The sequence below is a fragment of the Aphelocoma coerulescens genome, chromosome 1 (assembly GCF_041296385.1).
Source record: "Aphelocoma coerulescens isolate FSJ_1873_10779 chromosome 1, UR_Acoe_1.0, whole genome shotgun sequence".
In the NCBI taxonomy this organism is placed as follows: Eukaryota; Metazoa; Chordata; class Aves; order Passeriformes; family Corvidae; genus Aphelocoma; species Aphelocoma coerulescens.
The window spans coordinates 35,687,872-35,704,881 of record NC_091013.1 but is presented as its reverse complement, the minus strand read 5'-3'; the positions used below and the strand labels follow the sequence as shown (position 1 = coordinate 35,704,881).

At 41.4% G+C, this 17,010-nt stretch overlaps 1 protein-coding gene across 5 annotated transcripts in view; it reads left to right on the top strand.

Annotated features, from left to right (window-relative positions):
- The first annotated feature begins 442 nt into the window (after positions 1-442).
- Positions 443-17,010, top strand: part of ZBED1 (zinc finger BED-type containing 1) — a 78,065-nt gene continuing 61,497 nt past the window's right edge. For 3 of the 5 annotated variants that reach the window (XR_011149006.1, XM_069007148.1, XM_069007106.1), the window contains exons 1-2: positions 443-933; positions 4,268-4,412. The gene's annotated coding sequence lies outside the window, so the exon portion shown is untranslated. The remainder of the gene's footprint in view (positions 934-4,267; positions 4,413-17,010) is intronic. The other 2 variants (XR_011149007.1, XM_069007117.1) reach the window with 1 other exon arrangement.

Genomic DNA, 17,010 nt, shown 5'->3' with positions numbered 1-17,010 from the left:
CCCAGGCTGCCGCGGCCGGGCTGCCCGCGCCGCCCGCTGCTCCCACTGCCCCCGCACGCTCCCCCTGGGGCCGGGGGCGGAGGCGCCCGCCGCGTCCCGCCCGCAACTTTCCCTCCTCCGTGGATGGCTTTCGTCGGAGATCTGCAGGGCAACCGGGCGCTTGACACCTGTCCCCCATGGGCCGCCCCCGCGCCTAAGTTTGCCGGCGCCCGGCCCCACTCCGCCGCCGCCGCAGGGCGGGCTTGAAGCCGCGGCGGGGCCGCGGAGCCCATGGCCGGGCGCCCCGCCGCGCCGAGCTGTCCGTGCGCGCCGCCCCGTCCCGCCCGCCCGGGAGCCGCCGTGCCCGCCCGAGCGCCGCAGCGGGGGCGCTGAGCGAGGCAGCCCCCGGCACTCCGCCACCGGCTCGGCGCCAGCCGCCGGTGCCCGCCGGGTCGCTGGCGGCGGCGGCGGCGGGGGCGGCGGCGGGGCCGCGGGATCCGTCCGCGCTCGCTGCCCCCGTGTAGTTCTCGAGTCGTCTGTCCTCGGCGGCGGTCCGCGGGTGACATGCAGTCCCTCATCTCTCCGGTGACCAAGGCTATCCTGGTGGCTTTGTTCATCTTCGCCATCCTGCTGATCCTCTACGTGATTCTGTGGTACATCTGCCGCGATGTGGATTGCGACCATGGGATCTGAGCGGCGCCGCGGGGCCAGGGCTTAGGAGCCGGGATTCACCCCGCGGGGCCGGGAGCGGCAGCGGCAGCGGGAGCTCCTCCGGGCGGCAGCCGCCGCCACCGCGGCCGAGCAGAGGAAGAGAAGGGGAAGGAAAGAAAAGAGGAAAAAAAAAAAGAAAAAAAAAAAAAAAAAGCGAGCGAAGGACCAAGCCGAAAGAGCCCGGAGGACAACTGCGATCAAGAAACCAACCTGAGCTTGACCTTCAGAGACCAGGGTGACCCGGTGAGTCTCCGCTCTCCGCGGCGCGGGGGATGCGCGGGTGCGGCGGGGCTGCCTCCCTCCCTCCCGCTCCGCTGCCCTCCCGCTCCGCTCCCCTCCCCTCGCACACACAAACACACACACACTCGCACACGCACGCACATGGATGTGGCACAGGCGCCCCATACACACGCCGTGTACACACACACTAGTGGATGTGCGTGCCTAAGTGCCTGCTGCACGCAGGCATGCGTGTCCCTTGGGGACACGCAGGACCCGTCCTGCTGGCCGGGATAAATTTTGCGTGTCCCCGTCCCCGTGTCCCCCCGCTTTAAATTTTTCGAGGTGACAACGCGCAAAAGGCAGCGCGCCCGCGGGAGCGGCCGGGCGCGGGTGCCGGTGCGGGTGCCGGAGGGCGGCCGCCGCGCTGCCTTTGCGGCCCCACATTGGTATGCAGGCGGTGGCTGCGCCGCCAGGCAAACCTAAAAGGTGAGCCCAGGGGATGGGGGAAAGTCAATGCTTCATCAGTCCGGGGGCAAATCGGGAAGTTACAGACAATGAAGGAAAAGACGTCAGGTATCCGGCCAGTGCCAGCAGGCAGACTTCGGTGAGGGGATGTAAAGCAGGATGAGTTTCTCCTTTCTAGGGCCAGGTTGACGGAAGGAAGTGGGGAAGATGACAGAAAAATGTGCATGGGAAGTTCTGGATGGTAGCGCTCTTTGTCTGGTCTCACTGACACTGCATTTCCTACGTCCTACTCTCTCTAAAAGGGTTAACGCTCAAGGGTTATCCCTTACATGCTGAAGGTGGGCAATTTCAGAAGATGTTGATAAAAAGTACATAATTGATGACCATGTACGTGCTGACCATGTTGGGACACAAGAGGGGATGTATCCTGCCCAGCCGTTTTCCCACCTGAGAGAATTTGTTGTTGGCTGTTTCTGCTCTTACTGTTTGGTTGTACTGAATACCCTGTGCTGAAGCGGAGAGACAGCAACACATTGTGTTTAAAGTGGAAAAGACCTGCTGAAAGATAAATGGTCCCAAACACTTGGGCTGTAACTGTTTCTGTCCTTGACAGACAAGCTGTTAGGAATAGGAGCAAACTCTAGCTGCATGCGTTATCCCTGGCGGGATGTATTCGGATGCTGCAGAGTGTGGGTGCGTGTACCCAGTGGGGAATAGGAGAAAAATCAAATTCACATTTAAAGCCGGCGAACAGGGACCTAGCCAACTGCAAAGTGTAATCGTGTGATTCTGGATAATTTGACATTGAGTACTGCTGACCGAAAGCTCACCTTTGCAACAGGGCTCTGTACGTGGAGGAAACTGTTCGGAAGTCGATTCTCTTGCCATTTTGGTTTGTGCTTCTGTTCCGTTTGTATTTCGTAGGGCTCTTGACCTGACTAGTTGATCAAACATGACATTACCGTTAACACACGCTACTAATGTGATTATAACAGCAGTGACATCAATGTTTCCTTGCCCTGCAACTACAGTAGCAATGCATTTGTTTACTTCCCCATGCACACTCTGAAATGTCTGTTACTCAACAGCTCTGAACAGCAAGGGAAGAGGGAGGAGGAGGGGGAAACTCTTACAGACGTTTAAAAATGGCTATAGCTCTGTTTCCCTTATGCATATAATTATGTGGAAATAAAACAACCTCCAAGTCTTCTTCATCTTTTTTTTTTTTTCCCCTCAGTCAGTACACTTGTTTTTACCTAAGTGGCAAAAACCTCTTCACACTTTGATATGTCAGGTTGTGTCACATGTTCCCTTCCAAATTAACAGCAGTGCACATCTTCTGCCCCTCTCCCAGCTGGCTGGAGCTAGTGGGTGAGACAGTTATGGAGGCTTTGCCATTAAGTGTTAATTATTTCACAGTAAACCAAACTGTTATTTATAGCACTACATGAAATGTGGCAAATTAATGTGGTTTTCAGAAAACTTTAAATATCAAGAGATATGTGTAGGGGTGATTAAATATCTGAAGTGTTGAGATGACCGAACAGATTTTGCACTACCCATCATAATCAGCTTAAAAATTGTAGAAACCATGAAATAGTCCATTCAGTTATTGTCTGATCGATCACTAGTGTTTCCAGCTGGCTCATTATTATTTTAAGCATATTGTTTTTAGGAGACAAGATGTAGAATTTTTTTTAATACGTAGTTTTATTGTAAATAAGGTGAATATATGTATGTGTTTATATATAAATATACAATAAGATTTGTATACACTCAAATGGGTATTTTCTAGTCTGACAGAACTGAAAAATAAGCGGAGCAATGATTAGCAGTATTGAATTTGATTTGTAGTTGTAGTCACAGATGTGTTGGCTTTGGTTCGATACTGCATGTATTGTTTATTATGTGTTAGCAAATGCAAAACCCTTAAGACATAAACCCCACCTTTTCCCATTCCTGTGATGCCTGATAGAAAGGAATGATATTCTGGCCTTGCTCAGCTCCGTGTGGAATTTTGCAGTTGGTTTTGACGGAGTCAGAAATATGCTGGCAGACTAGCATTTGGATTTGTAACAGCATGATGTTACTAAAGTTGAGAGAGATATTAAAACAGTAAAAAGGATAAATTGGTTACAGTGGAATACCTAGAGACCATATTTTTCTAATTATTTACTTGTTTGCTCTGAAGTTTGGTGATGATTTTATTTCTATTCGGTGTTTGTGCTCGTGCCCCAACTCAATTTTAACCAGCTTGCTCTCTTTTAATGTAAGGTAGTGTTTCAAAGGTGAACTCTGAAATATCACCTGCGACTGAGATGCAGTGCATCAGGTAGATATAGATCATCTGTAAGTACTTTTTGCAATAAGACAGGTTGTAACATAGTGAGTAGTGCTTTTGTTTAAGGCAAAGTCAACTTGTTACCATGTTCCTACTTGAGCCAAGAGAAATTTTTACTATATTGCAAAAATTAGTAATTAAGTAATTAAGTTTGAAAGTATGTTTTTAGTCCAAAATCTATTTAATAGGCTGTTCAAAAAATATTGTGTTGAACAATATTTCAAATCTTTGCCTTTTTTGTGTGAAAAAGACTGTGAAGTTACCACTGCTTCGTCAGCAGAAGTGTAATTAATTTTATGGATTAATTCCTACTGCAAGGCAGCATGCTATAGCATGGTCCCAGGAATCTTGTCACATCAGACTTAAACATGCAGTATGTTTCTGGATAAGTCATTCTTTACACAGTTCCTAGTCAGGCAAATTCCCTGAAGATTTATTAAATATTGTCTGTTGCTTATTTTCTATTTTCTTCCTTATAAAATGGATTAATAAGAATCAGTGTCTTCATGGTATACCCTCTGTGCATCTTATACCATTTCCCTAAAACAGGCTTAAAATGAGCATTGAAGATGATTCCAGCGTAGGAGGGTCCCGCAGAGATGAAAGGTTAGCCGAGGTCCAAGGATGGACAGTGCTGCTTCCTCGAGATGTCCTTGTGTCATATGAGTGCTCAGCTGTACTTTTTCCCCTCCAGGTGAGTGTGAAGTAGAGAGCCTTCAGGCTGCTGTAAGGCAGGACACATAGATCTGCCCTATGCAGCTCCAGCCCCATTTGTTGGAGGGCCCAGTCTAGGACCGATTTTCTACTGTCTGTTCTATGCAAGGTGATGATTTCGTAGTCGTTCCTTGCAGCCTTAAAATAGATGAGCCTTAGATTGTTGGTAATGTGACAAGCACTTGGCCCCATTTGTGTGTTTATAAACAGCTCAAAGGTGGGATTGTTGAGATTAATTGTAGAACTGATGCCATTTCTAACACTTGAAACTGGCAGGGTCCTTTAAATGACAAATTTGGGGGCAGCATTAGGGAATACAGAATCACTGTAACAAGTGTATTAAACCTGCAGCATGAGCAGGCCATATCTTGCTTCTTGCCTCGCTAGAATAACAGCCTTGCATTGGTAATGTTAATACAAACTCTGGTGGTGGTGTAAGGGAGTTATAAAGAGCAGGCATTTTGCTCTTCACCTGAGGATCTCGCTCTGCTCTGGGTGCGGATGTGCCATTAGATGCTCGCCTGGCTGCTCCCTCCCTGCTGCATGGCACCGCGTCAGGGCTGCAACTGGACATTCAAACATACGGGAAAGTTCCACTGCCGTTTCTCAACAGATGACTTTTTCCCCAGTTTTTCTTTGATGCATGAGTGTTTTCTCCTTTTCCTTCTAAGCATTAATCCTCTGAACTGTGACTTAGTGCGTAATGCGGTTTGCAGACAAACTGCACGGATTGATTTTCCTGGAGTGGGCTGACCAAATGATGAGTGAATTGGAAAGCAGCACGCACTTGCTTATTTGTTGTTCTGCATTAAGCTAGTTTTGTTGGATGAAATATCCTAATATATATTTAGCTAGCTTTAAAAAAAAAAAAAAATACGAGTTACTTTTAATATGCATTGCTAGTATGGTTCACATAGTTGCACAGCAGCATCTGCCCTTGTTAGAGACATTTTGATAACTTTTAAAATTTTGCCCAAGTGAGAAAATTTGAGCTTTAGCTCGGAGGGGCTCATAACACTGTGTGCTGTTGAGAATTACATTCTTATTTTGATTATTTTGATATATTACTTTGGATTACTAAAGATATTTACTGGTGTTTTCACAAGTCATTAAATCATACATAAGGGATACCAATAAGGTGACATTCAGAGTTTCATTGTAGCATAGTTTGATTAGATTATGGTTGCAAAAAAGATGTGGAAAAAATTGCTTGTGACTGATTAAGAAACACAAAGGAATGGGAAAAGAAAGAAGAATGTTTTATCAAGACAGAAGAAGAGAGAGTCCAGAGTGTTCAAATTTTAAAAAGTGCAGCTAATGCGAAGTATGATGAGAAGCTCGGAGCACAAAAACTGCCACCTTCCTGTACAGAAACTGTATGTACATATAAGTGTACATGCATACATATGCATGTGTATATGTATATGCATTTGTACAGTCTATGTGATCAAATTAGAAATTAGCAACTCTAGAGCAAGTTGAGAATCTTTACATGGATGACTTTTTCTCTTTTTCCTTGAAACCTGACTCTATTAATGCCCAATAGGAATTTACTTGAAAACCAGATAGTGTTGATGACTTGATGATCAAACATGAGTGGTATTGAATATTTGGGTTATAAATGAATAATTTTTAGAAAGAAAGTGCTAATGCTCTGCTCACTTTAGAAAAAAAGATAATTCAGCTTATGAGGGCTGGAAGAAATACATTAGTAACAAATAGATTTTATGTCTTGTGTTTTCCATTGACCTCAAAGAGACAAAATCTCTACTTACCAGGGAAAAGTCCTATTAGGTAATTAACTTATTATGACCAAGAAATATATGCGAGAAAAGAACATCTCAGAGAGAAGACAGCAGAACTGTAATATTTTGTCTCAAACCAGTAATAGCCAACATCTTCTTGCAAAGGTACAAATGTACAAACCTTTGATGTAATACACCGTCTGTATTTATGTTTTTAAGTGCAAAGGATGAAAGAATCCTCCTGAACTTATGAGTGTTAAAACTTATGCACAGTGAAACCTGCTGCAGGATTATGATGCTTTTTGGGTATTATGGTATTTTATGTAACACCTGAGTAAGAAAATGTTTTGGTTTTCATGAAATACAGCAATGTGTTTACCAAGGGCTAGGGAAAAAAAGTGCCTTTTGTATGAATAGCCTCTTCTGCATTTATTGCATATTGGGGTAAACTTGAACTCATGGAGAAAATTTTATTTGCTATTCAGTATCCATTTCAGTGGTGAGTTGTGTGTGCTGTGAACCCTATTAAATGAATACTCAACAAAGTCATCGCGATACCTACAGCAAAAATAAACAAGGTCTTGATTAAGTTGTGCTCTTCATGGAAACTATATATGACATACTCAGGTAATCTGGAGTACACGTTTCTTATATACCTCTTACAATTAATGCACTCCTGAACATACTATCATCACCTCCTTTGTGAGATAGGTGTATATAAATGGGCTTAAAAATAAGTTTGCAACCAATCTCCATTCTAATGACTTGTTTTTTTTTCTACTGCAACGCTATTCTGGCACACGTAATAGGGACAATAACTGAGGGGGAGTTCAATGAAGTCTTGGTATCAGTGAAGATAAAAGGAAAACACTGGGCACACAGAAATACATCAGTATATGTTTCTAGTGACTGATACAGCATAATTCAGCTTGGCTGCAGTGACCATGAAACAGTGAAGTTTAAGATCCTTAGGTCAGTGAGGAGGGTGCATGGCAAGTTTGCTACCCTGCTCATCAGGAGAGCTGACCTTGGCCTCCTTGGGGATCTGCTCCGTAGAGTACTGTGGGATAAAGCCCTGGAGGGAAGAGGGGTCCAAGAAAAACTGGTTGATACTCAAGGATTGCCTCTTCCACAACCAAGAGCAATGTATCCCAAAAGAGAAGTCAGGCAAAAAAGCCAGGCGGCCTATGTGGATGAACAAGCAGCTCCTGGACAAAGTCAAACAAAAAAAGGGAAGCCTACAGAGGATGGAAGCAAGGATAGATAGCTTGAGAGGAATACACTGAGGTTGTCCAAGCAGCCAGGGTTAGGTAAGGTAAAGCTCTGATAGAATTAAATCTGGACAGGGACATCAAGGGCAACAAAAGAAAAACCTTCTGTAGGTATGTGAGTGATAAAAGGAAGACTAAGGAAAATGTGGTTCCTCTCCAGAAAGTGGTTTCCCAGGACATGGAGAAGACTGAGGAACTCTGTAACTTTTTTGTTAGGTACGTGAGTTGGCAATGTGCGCATGTTCTTGCTTCCTCTGGGGGCTTCTTTTTTGTGTTTGAATTTGTTCAAAAGCTCCTTCCACTAGACCAGATTGCACAAAGTCTCATTCAACCTGGCCTTGACTTCTTCAAGGAATGGGGTATCCACAATTTCTCTGGACAACCAGTTGCAGTCTTTGCACCATCCTCACAGTAAAGAATTTATTCCTAATCTAAACTTTTCTAACTCTAAACCTCTTTCAGTTTGAAGCCATTTCCCCTTTTCCTATCACTGCGTACCCTTGTAAAATGTCCCTCTCCAGCTCTCTTGTAGCCCCCTTTAGGTACTGGAAGACTGCTATAAACTCTCCCCAGAACCTTCTCTTCTCCAGGCTGAAAAGCCCATCTCTCAGTCTGCTATAGCAAAGATGATGTTCCCCTGGTCACTCCTGTGCCTCTTTTCTGGACCTGCTCCAACAGGTCCATGTCTTTTCTGTGCTGAAGCCTACAGAGCTGGAGTTGAGTAGTCTTCATCCTTGGAGGTTTTTAAGACCCTTTTGAGCAACATGGTCTGACCTCAAAGTTGGCCCTGCTTTGAGCAGTAGAGTAGACTACAGACAGACTTTCTGAGGTACCTTCCAACTTGAACTGTCCTAGGGTTGTATGATCCTTTCAAGCATGTATTCTTGAGAGTCTTCTATGGGAATGAGCACTGGCTGGCTTGTTGTTATACACTCTGTCCTTAACTCTTAATGTTGCTAGACAGGTAAACCAAAAGGATGGAGGCACAGAACTGGGACTGGGACTGCGTGAGAATCTGTTCCCAGTAGTCCTAATCATCCTTAAATTTTACATCTACAGTTCCTACACAATACTCCTGGGTAAGGTGAGGTGTGCACCTGCAGTGGCACCCGGCAGTGCACCACTAGAGCAGAATGATCACTGTGCTTGTGCATGGAGGATGAAGCCTTCTCAGATCATAGTAGCCTGAAGGTTGAAGACAACAATTGCAATATTCTTATAGCCTGTTTAATTCTTACACCTCTGTGGGGACTCCAGCACACTTCTAGGAAGTGGAAATTAATTCAGTTACATTGCTCTGACTATAATATAATCATGCTGGGCATACTCTTGTGTAGTATAATTTTTTTTCTGTAATCTGATCCAATTTTTATCTTTGTGTTTGTTTTCAGCTGTACAAAGCCTGTCACATTAACTGCCATGCCCATACAGGTAGTTGGTACAGTAGGATTTTCAGGTACTGCCTGGCATAAATATAAACCATGGCTTTGAAGAGAAAATCTCATGGGAATGGCATGCTTCAACACCAAACTTGTCATCTCATACCTAGGCTACTCACATCTTATGTTTAGGTGAAGAGCAGATTACTAACTAGAGAAAAATGCAAATGCAAAAGGCCGTTGTAGCTTTTCTTCCCAGGTAGAAAAACCCTTCTCCTCAGTGCTCAGAGTTGTGCTGTGATACCCACCTGCCTGTCTGGATGGTGGGCAGACTCGGGAGAGCAGGGGAGCTGCACAAGGTGATAGTGGATCTGCACAAGGTGATAGTGGATCCCCTTTATTCGGGCATTCCATTATGCACCCAAGTGTAATCCGAATTTACAAGATGGAGCTATCAAGGGTGATTATTTTCAGGGCAAATCCAAGATAAAGGAGAGCTGCAGTGCATCTGTTGTCAGGGGTTTAAACAGTGATTCTCTCATGTTAGTATACAGGCTCACTGCCACCCCCCACCTTATTAAACACATGAAAAGCCATACTTCTATAACTCAGTTGTTTTTTTTTTTTACTTGGAGATGTATCAAAATGATGAAAACATTTTGAGCCTGGGAAAAAACTTGCATATTTGAATGCATAAACTGCTATTTTTGAGAATTCTGAAGTGACGTTAATTTTTTCTCTCATGTGGGCTTACAAGCCTGGAGAGATTTTAAATTAAAAGTGGAAGAGAAACTTGCTTTTTACTTGAGTTCATGAAAGCTCTTTTAGTTCTAAAACTAAATTATGTATGAAGCAGTAAGGTCCTGTATTGTCTATTAAATTCACATGGCAATTCCCTTTTTAAAATTTTACACAGTATTCAGGTGAATAGATAGTATATGCAGTGTATTTATTACAGACTTCTATGAACCTGCTGCCATTAGGAATTAAATGTTTTGACTGTTCCTGTCCCAGGAACAAGACATTGACACCAAATTCATTTAGCTTGAGTCTGCATGTTGGAAGTGCTGTGAATTCCAAGGATAAACATGTGATTGTATTATGAAATAGTATTACTTTTACTATCAGCCAAGGGTTTCTTGTCTTGCTTTTGGCCACACAAACAAGGTCAGCGGGAAGGAGGGTAGAGCACAACAGAGGAAGCCAGGACTGGCTTGGAAGACACTGCAGCCACTATTGTGAGTCATTCTCTTTTAATCACGTAGGTAAAATCCTATGGGCATGTGGGATGATACATAAAGGAAGGCAGAATTTTGCTTGCTGTGGAGGAGCTGTTCATTTGTTACAAACATTCAGCTGACTTCAGTGGAGAAGTGCCAATTTCTGTTAGCACAGCTTTGGATCTGAGGACACATATATGCGTTAATAAACAGTTGGAGTCCTTCTTCAGGCTGCAGAAAGTAGCAACCAAGTAATGCAGCTAGGATGACATCCAGCCACCTCTGTTGCTCTTCAGCCTGTGTAGCCAAGAACCCTTTCTTGAGCTGATTTGGCAATGATTGACATAATACACAGAACTTAAAACTAACATTTTAAATGTTACTTAAAAGTAACATTTATTAATGTGTAATTAATGTGTGTTCTGTAAAAAATGTTGCTAAATTAAAAGGCAAACAGTTGTCTCATGAAATAGAAATGTTCATGATATATGGTTGAAACATACAGCTATGTAATGTGTGCCTTTGGTTCAGCAGATTTCATGAAAGAAGGTAAAAGAATCAGCGCTCCTGAGAACCTCTGTATGAACCAAAATGCAGTCATTCTTGGATGAGCTTATGGATATTCTGCTACTATTTGTAGAATGTCAGCTAGGCAAACTAGATTTCTTATACACACTGTGGTCCTCTGGATGATTACAAAAATCAAACGGTTCTTGTGATAACTGTAAAAATAACTTAAAGCCTCTTGAGATTCAGTAAGAAGAAGGTTCACTGAAAGGCAGCATCCTGGATGGGATGTACCAGTGGTAGCTGTGCTTTGGGGGGTGGGAAAAGTTTTGCAGGATACCTTGCTAGGACCTGGAAGAAAAGATTAATATAGCGTGTAGCACGGATGGATGGATGGATGGATGGATGGATGGATGGATGGATGGATGGATGGATGGAGAGATGTCAGGCAAATCCTCTGGGGAGTGGTAAACCCCAGGTGCATTTATCATGGGAAGAGGCACTTTGAAGACACAAGAGTCTACCTGATAGATGCTCTCCAGTGTCTGGTGAGGAGTGGAACTGCAGAGCTGTGACGCCAGGACATGCTGTACTGTGACAGTCACTCTTTGATTGAGTCTTGAAAGCAAGCTCAGATGCACAATACGATATTTAGAGTGATGTGCCTTATCAAACAACCTGATATTGGGACCTCGAATGTAGCAATCTGTTTATTGGATATTTTATTAAATAACATTTTGGTCTGTGTAGTAAAACACATTTCTTAATTTGCCATTTTAAAAATAGCTTTTTTGTTTGAATTAAGCCTGTGAATAACCTTTCTTTTACACTCCTGTGATTCCTGCACTGGTAGTGTAACTTCATTTCTTTTTGACCTACATTTGTACGAGTAGAGCAGTTGCTTAAACTGTGAAATCCATTTATTTTTCTCTTACCATTTCAGAAAGTAGGTAGTTTCAGAACTCTTATGTTGTAAGTGTGTAATGTTGTTCTCATAACTGGCTGGATGGTGTCTACTCCTTGATTTCAGTTCCAACACAATCTCTTCATGCTTTTTTATCCTAACATGCAGCCCTACAGCCACCTACCAGTCTCAGCTTCCTCTCACCATAGCTGTTCTGCTGGAAACCTTTGCTGGATTTCCTTTCTCCTGTGTAAGCAGCAGGTTTTGTGCCCTGATAGGGGACAGACTGAAAAATGCAAAATTATCATCACCTCTGAGCATCACAAGAGAGGAGAATAAGCACTTTCAAAGCAGAAAGTGACTACATTTTTCTTTCCCTTGCTGTAATAGTAGCAGATGGCACTTGTGGCCCAGAATAATTTGTCCTTTGAATAATGATCCTTGCTAAAGAAAGCTTGATTTTGCTTTTTCCCATGTGTAAAAAGTTAATTTTTAAAAATTTAAACCCACATGTAAATTTTCTTATTTACCTGCATTTTGCTGGCTTCTTTTTTACCAATTATAATGGTTCTGTTTTCGAAAACATTCTGTATAATATCTGTTACATTAAGGTTTGCACTGAGAGGATTTGTTAGTGTGAGTTTAAAGAGATCTTACACAAACGCACATATATGCACGCATTTATTACCAGTGAGGCTTGAATTGAAAGTGGCCTGTTACATCTTGATTTCCTTGTTTTGCTTAATTCTAGGTCACAGTTTATTACATCTTATTACACAGTTTATGAGCTGGGTCAGTGCCCCAGAAATGAAGGGTGAAACCATTTGGTTTGCAAAAGCAGCTCCTGGAACTCCTGAGAGTGCAAAGTTTCTATGGCTTTTCATTACACTTATGCCAACAGGAGTGAGAATGGAAATAAACTCCATTGCAAACTAAAGGCACTCCTGAATTAACTTTCTTGATGGGCTTTATCTCTGGTCAAGATGGTGGTCCACCTATGCCTGTCTCCTTTCCTACTCAGCACCTTGGGTAAAGGATTCTCTCTTCCAAGAGAATCCTCAGCTTTGATATGTGGAATGCCCTTATTTTGGTGCTGAAGCACCACAGAAACTGTAGTGTTACCACCAACACTGAGACTTGGAAAGTCACTTGATTTTCACCTGACCTGGACTTGTTCAGCTATCTATCTATCTATCTATAAATTTTATAATTCAATATAAAATGCAAATGATAAAATCCTAATGTACAGTTTTATAGTAAAAAGCAGTCTAAAGACATATGTGTACAGAAACCTATATCAGGAAATTAGGAATAATTAAGGAGAGGAGAAAGGAAGAGTTAGTTTTAGATTGCTTGTTAGGTACATCACTGAAATACTATATTGCTTTATTACTTAGTTAACGAGAAAATGAATAAATAAAAGAATAAACAATATTTCTTCCATTAAGAAAGGTTTTCTGTCTCAGGGAGTTAACCAAAGCATAAAAATATTTCTATAAACATCTCACAAAAAAACCCTTGCACTTTTGCACAGTTAGCACTATTGCAAGTTTTTTCTGTTTATATTTGAGGGGGGTTTATTTTTTATTTTAACTGTGCAAGACTTACTGGGAAAGGCCTAGTCAATCATAGAGAAAATTATTGATTTTCCTGTAAGTTTAAGTGCACTGGTGTGGAAAGGATGGTCTTACGCTTCTAAAATATTTTTCGAATGTAAACAGCAGTCGACTTTGACCAGCCTGCATTTGTGTTTGCTCAAGACCCAGCACCCTGGAGGCAGAAAACTGAAGTAGTAGGAATAATACAATATCACTGTAAAAATAGAACAAAGACTGTAGTAACAGAAATAATATTCAGCCTCTAAACTGTAAATACAAAAACTACATTACACCATGATATCCAAACACTTTACAGAAAGGATGGGTTAGTCCCCCTGCTTTAAAGGAGAGGAAACTGAAGCTGAGGAGGCTGGCGGCACTTCCTTAAATTCGCTACTCTTCCTAGTGGAAGAATTAGGCTTACAAACCGACTCTCTATATCCCAGTCCAGTGAGCTGCCCTTGAAACTGCTCTGGGATAAGATAATGATGTTGGTGATTACTGTGTTTTGATCTGAGAATGTAGTGGTAATGGATTGCATATCATACCCTATCATTTTATGTAATTTTCCAAACATTTATAAATAATTCAAACTTCAGGTTGGATGTGGCACATCAAAGTTTATCTTGTCACATCCCCTTGTCTTTTTGCATCAAAGGAACATTGGAGACAGTGCTGACATGTTGTGGCCATTAAATAAAATGTGAGATTTTGAAATGAATGACATTTGACGACCAGACTTTGGCTTATAATGGTAAAGTAAGAGCCTTGCTAATAAATCTGGTTAGAGCACTGCCATCCTGAGGAGTATATTGACACTGGAAACCTTTGTCATTTAAAAAAAAGACTAAAGGCTGTTCTTGACAAGATGAAAGAGGGTTTTTGGGTAGAGAGGGCAGGGTTCTTTACTGTGACCATTCCTCTTAAATAATATGTCATTATTTTTAATGACATATTATCTATGTCAACTTACACTGAAGTGGGAACTGCTGCTTTCACCAAAAGGAAGCATTATCCTAGACTCCAACTGAAAAACCAAAGCAACCCCAAACTTCAGATTTGACTATATTACAATCTAAAACTAGAAATGTTTGAAGATACCTTTGACCTTAAGACTCATTCGTTACATATGCAAGCAACAAATGATGTTGCTGAATGTTTAAAGTTGCATGAACAAATGCATTTCGAAATGCATGTGGTACAGACAAAGTCTAGAAACAGGAAGGATTCAGAAGGTAGAACTGCCCAATAAATTAAGAAAGAGCCCAACATAAGCAATGACTGGCCATGGCACATTGGCTAAAACCAACACAGTTTCTTGTTAGTGACACAGAAAAGGAAACAAAACCTGTTGCATGTGATAACACCTAAGCTACTGTTGGTTATTTTAAACTTGGAGAGATGTGTTATAGGCAGGAATGCAAGCTTCCCTGGAGAGCATGTGAAGGAGGTAATGCAAAAGAAGCCAACACGGATATTATTGGGTGTTGTTTCACCCATTATTAGTGGGTGAAAATGCAGTACTTCCTGTGGCTGGAGATTTGGAAGCAATGAAGTTTCAGTCAATCGTTTACAAGGCTCACTAGGAGAGAAATGCCATTTTCAGTGAAAGCAAAAGAGATGTTCTGTTTAAACTGTCTGGATATTATGAATACAACATGATTGCTTTTTTTAGGTATTGTCATAATTTTTGCAGCAAAGAAATGTAGAGAAAAGATCTGCAGGGATCATTAGTTTAATCAATTGAAACGTACAGTGCCCCACTGCCCCCTTTTGCCATGTACCTGGAAGAGCAGCAGCTACAGTAACAGGTGCCACCACAGCAATGGGTACCTTTTTCTTGCAGGGCATGTACCTTTTGAAGTGGCTCACAGACCAGTGACACAAGGGATCCTTTGGGAATCTTCTCTTTCATGTTACAAAAGGAAAATACTTCGAATATGACCTCTTCATTTACATGCCTAAGGACCAAATATTCATTCTTCAGTCCTGCAGATTTTCCAGTGAAGTCTTAAGTGACAGTTAGAGTTTGATCCCAAGAAAATTTGTTCAGAAGGTACTGCTATGCAAAACATCTAGCAGGGATGCTGAAGAAATGGAGTTAAAAACTGCATCAGGTCTTGCCCTCCACATGCATTCTGCTGGGAACCAATTCAGTCTGGTTAATATCTCTTTTGTAAGGCGTTTTGCAAAGGAGGAAACCACCATAATTGTTTGCTATCTATCTGTCTTGCTTACCAGGAAAAAAACACGTTTAAAAAATTCTGTGCTAGTCCTTCAAAATCTTCCTGCTAGTTAAGAGGGCGCACTTGAATAATTATGTTTATAGTTGTCTTTCTATTTTTCACAGTTGACAGTACCCTCTAGGAGCTTGAAAATTATTTTGGTTTTCCTACCATTTTCACACTGAAATCTATGTAGAAAAGGAATAGCCTTCAGCTTATATTAGTGTCTTACTGTCTTGCCAAGATATATAATTTTTTTGCTTTTGCACAAGCATCACTGACAGTGAAAACACAGATCTTGGAACATTTTTTATCTGTCAGGTTTCCTGCAAGGTTTATAAAGAATAATAATGAACAAGTTCATCCATTCTGTACTAGAGTTACCTCCTGGCTAAACTTGTCTGTCTGCATTTTTAGAGCAAGCACTTCAATTTTTGTATTTTATAGAGAAATGGCCCTCTTATGCATTCATTATTTTTATAAAAATATCGGTGGAAACATACAGAAGCATATGACATAGAAAATCTTTCTGTTTGCATGTTGCATGTATTCTTTTACACCAGTTTTTTGGAAATTATTAGACTCTAAATTACAAGATCTAGGTTTATAGCATCTAACCAAGGTTTGCTTTTAATGTGAAGAGATAATAAATAATCTGAGAATGTTTGACTTTTATTTCCATACTTGTCTATGACAACTCATTTGTTGCCATTGAAAATAGCCGCTGAAATATTTTGGACTAAAAGGATAGCAATAAACACCAAATTACTGAGAATTCAAATGGGATGGTTACAGAGTCTGTCAAAAAGTGAGATAAACATGTAGCAACAGAACTGCATACAAATTCTATCAGTTCTTTAAAAATCATGTATCCTTAGGTCAGAATAATGATCTGATCCTCTATAATGAATTTTGGAAATTTGTAACCAGTTGAGAAACAGCTGAAGAAAAACACCTGTGTAGCTAGCTAAAGAGACAATACATCTATAAATAGACAATAAATGTGTAGGGGAGAAAGGATGCAATTCTTTAAAATATTGGAGCAAGAAATCCCACCGTTGCCATTCAGTGCGTTGCCTGTTTAGCTATGGTTAATTACTGATACAAATGGTAGAAAAGGATGTCTTTGAATATCTGAAGTATGAGCAAATGACGAGCAGCACACATGAATTTACAGAGATAAAATCATATTGGATAATGCCACATTTTCTGAGGGAAAAAGAAGTAAAATTACTAGACATTGTAAAATGTCTAGAGTGTAATAAAACATTATACATTGTGTCTCTCAAAGCACTGTATTGAAAAAGAGAAGATTGGTTTTGGTACAATAAAGACTTGTACTAACATTGACAAACAGCTTACTGGAGGACTGTGTAAAAGGTGGCCGGTGTTTGGAGTTAGGAACATTTGCAGTGAGATGGCTGAAAAAAAAATTGCAAGGCATAGTTTATTTCACATCTCATGAGTGGTCTGCTTTGACTGCAGATTCCTTTGGCTAGAAGCATCCTTGATCTTGTGTTTCCCTGATCCATAGCAGACTTCCCTTGGGTTGCAGGGTGGTAATAATAATTGATTAAAAAATCAAGGATGTATTTTGCAAACTTCACTTTCCCCATATGCAAGACATATTTTGCTGTGCAGAGTTTAATTTAGGTTCATGTCCGATAATTTTCAGGGGTGTATTCCACTGGATTTATTTTGTGGGATTCGTAAATAATTACTTTTAGGA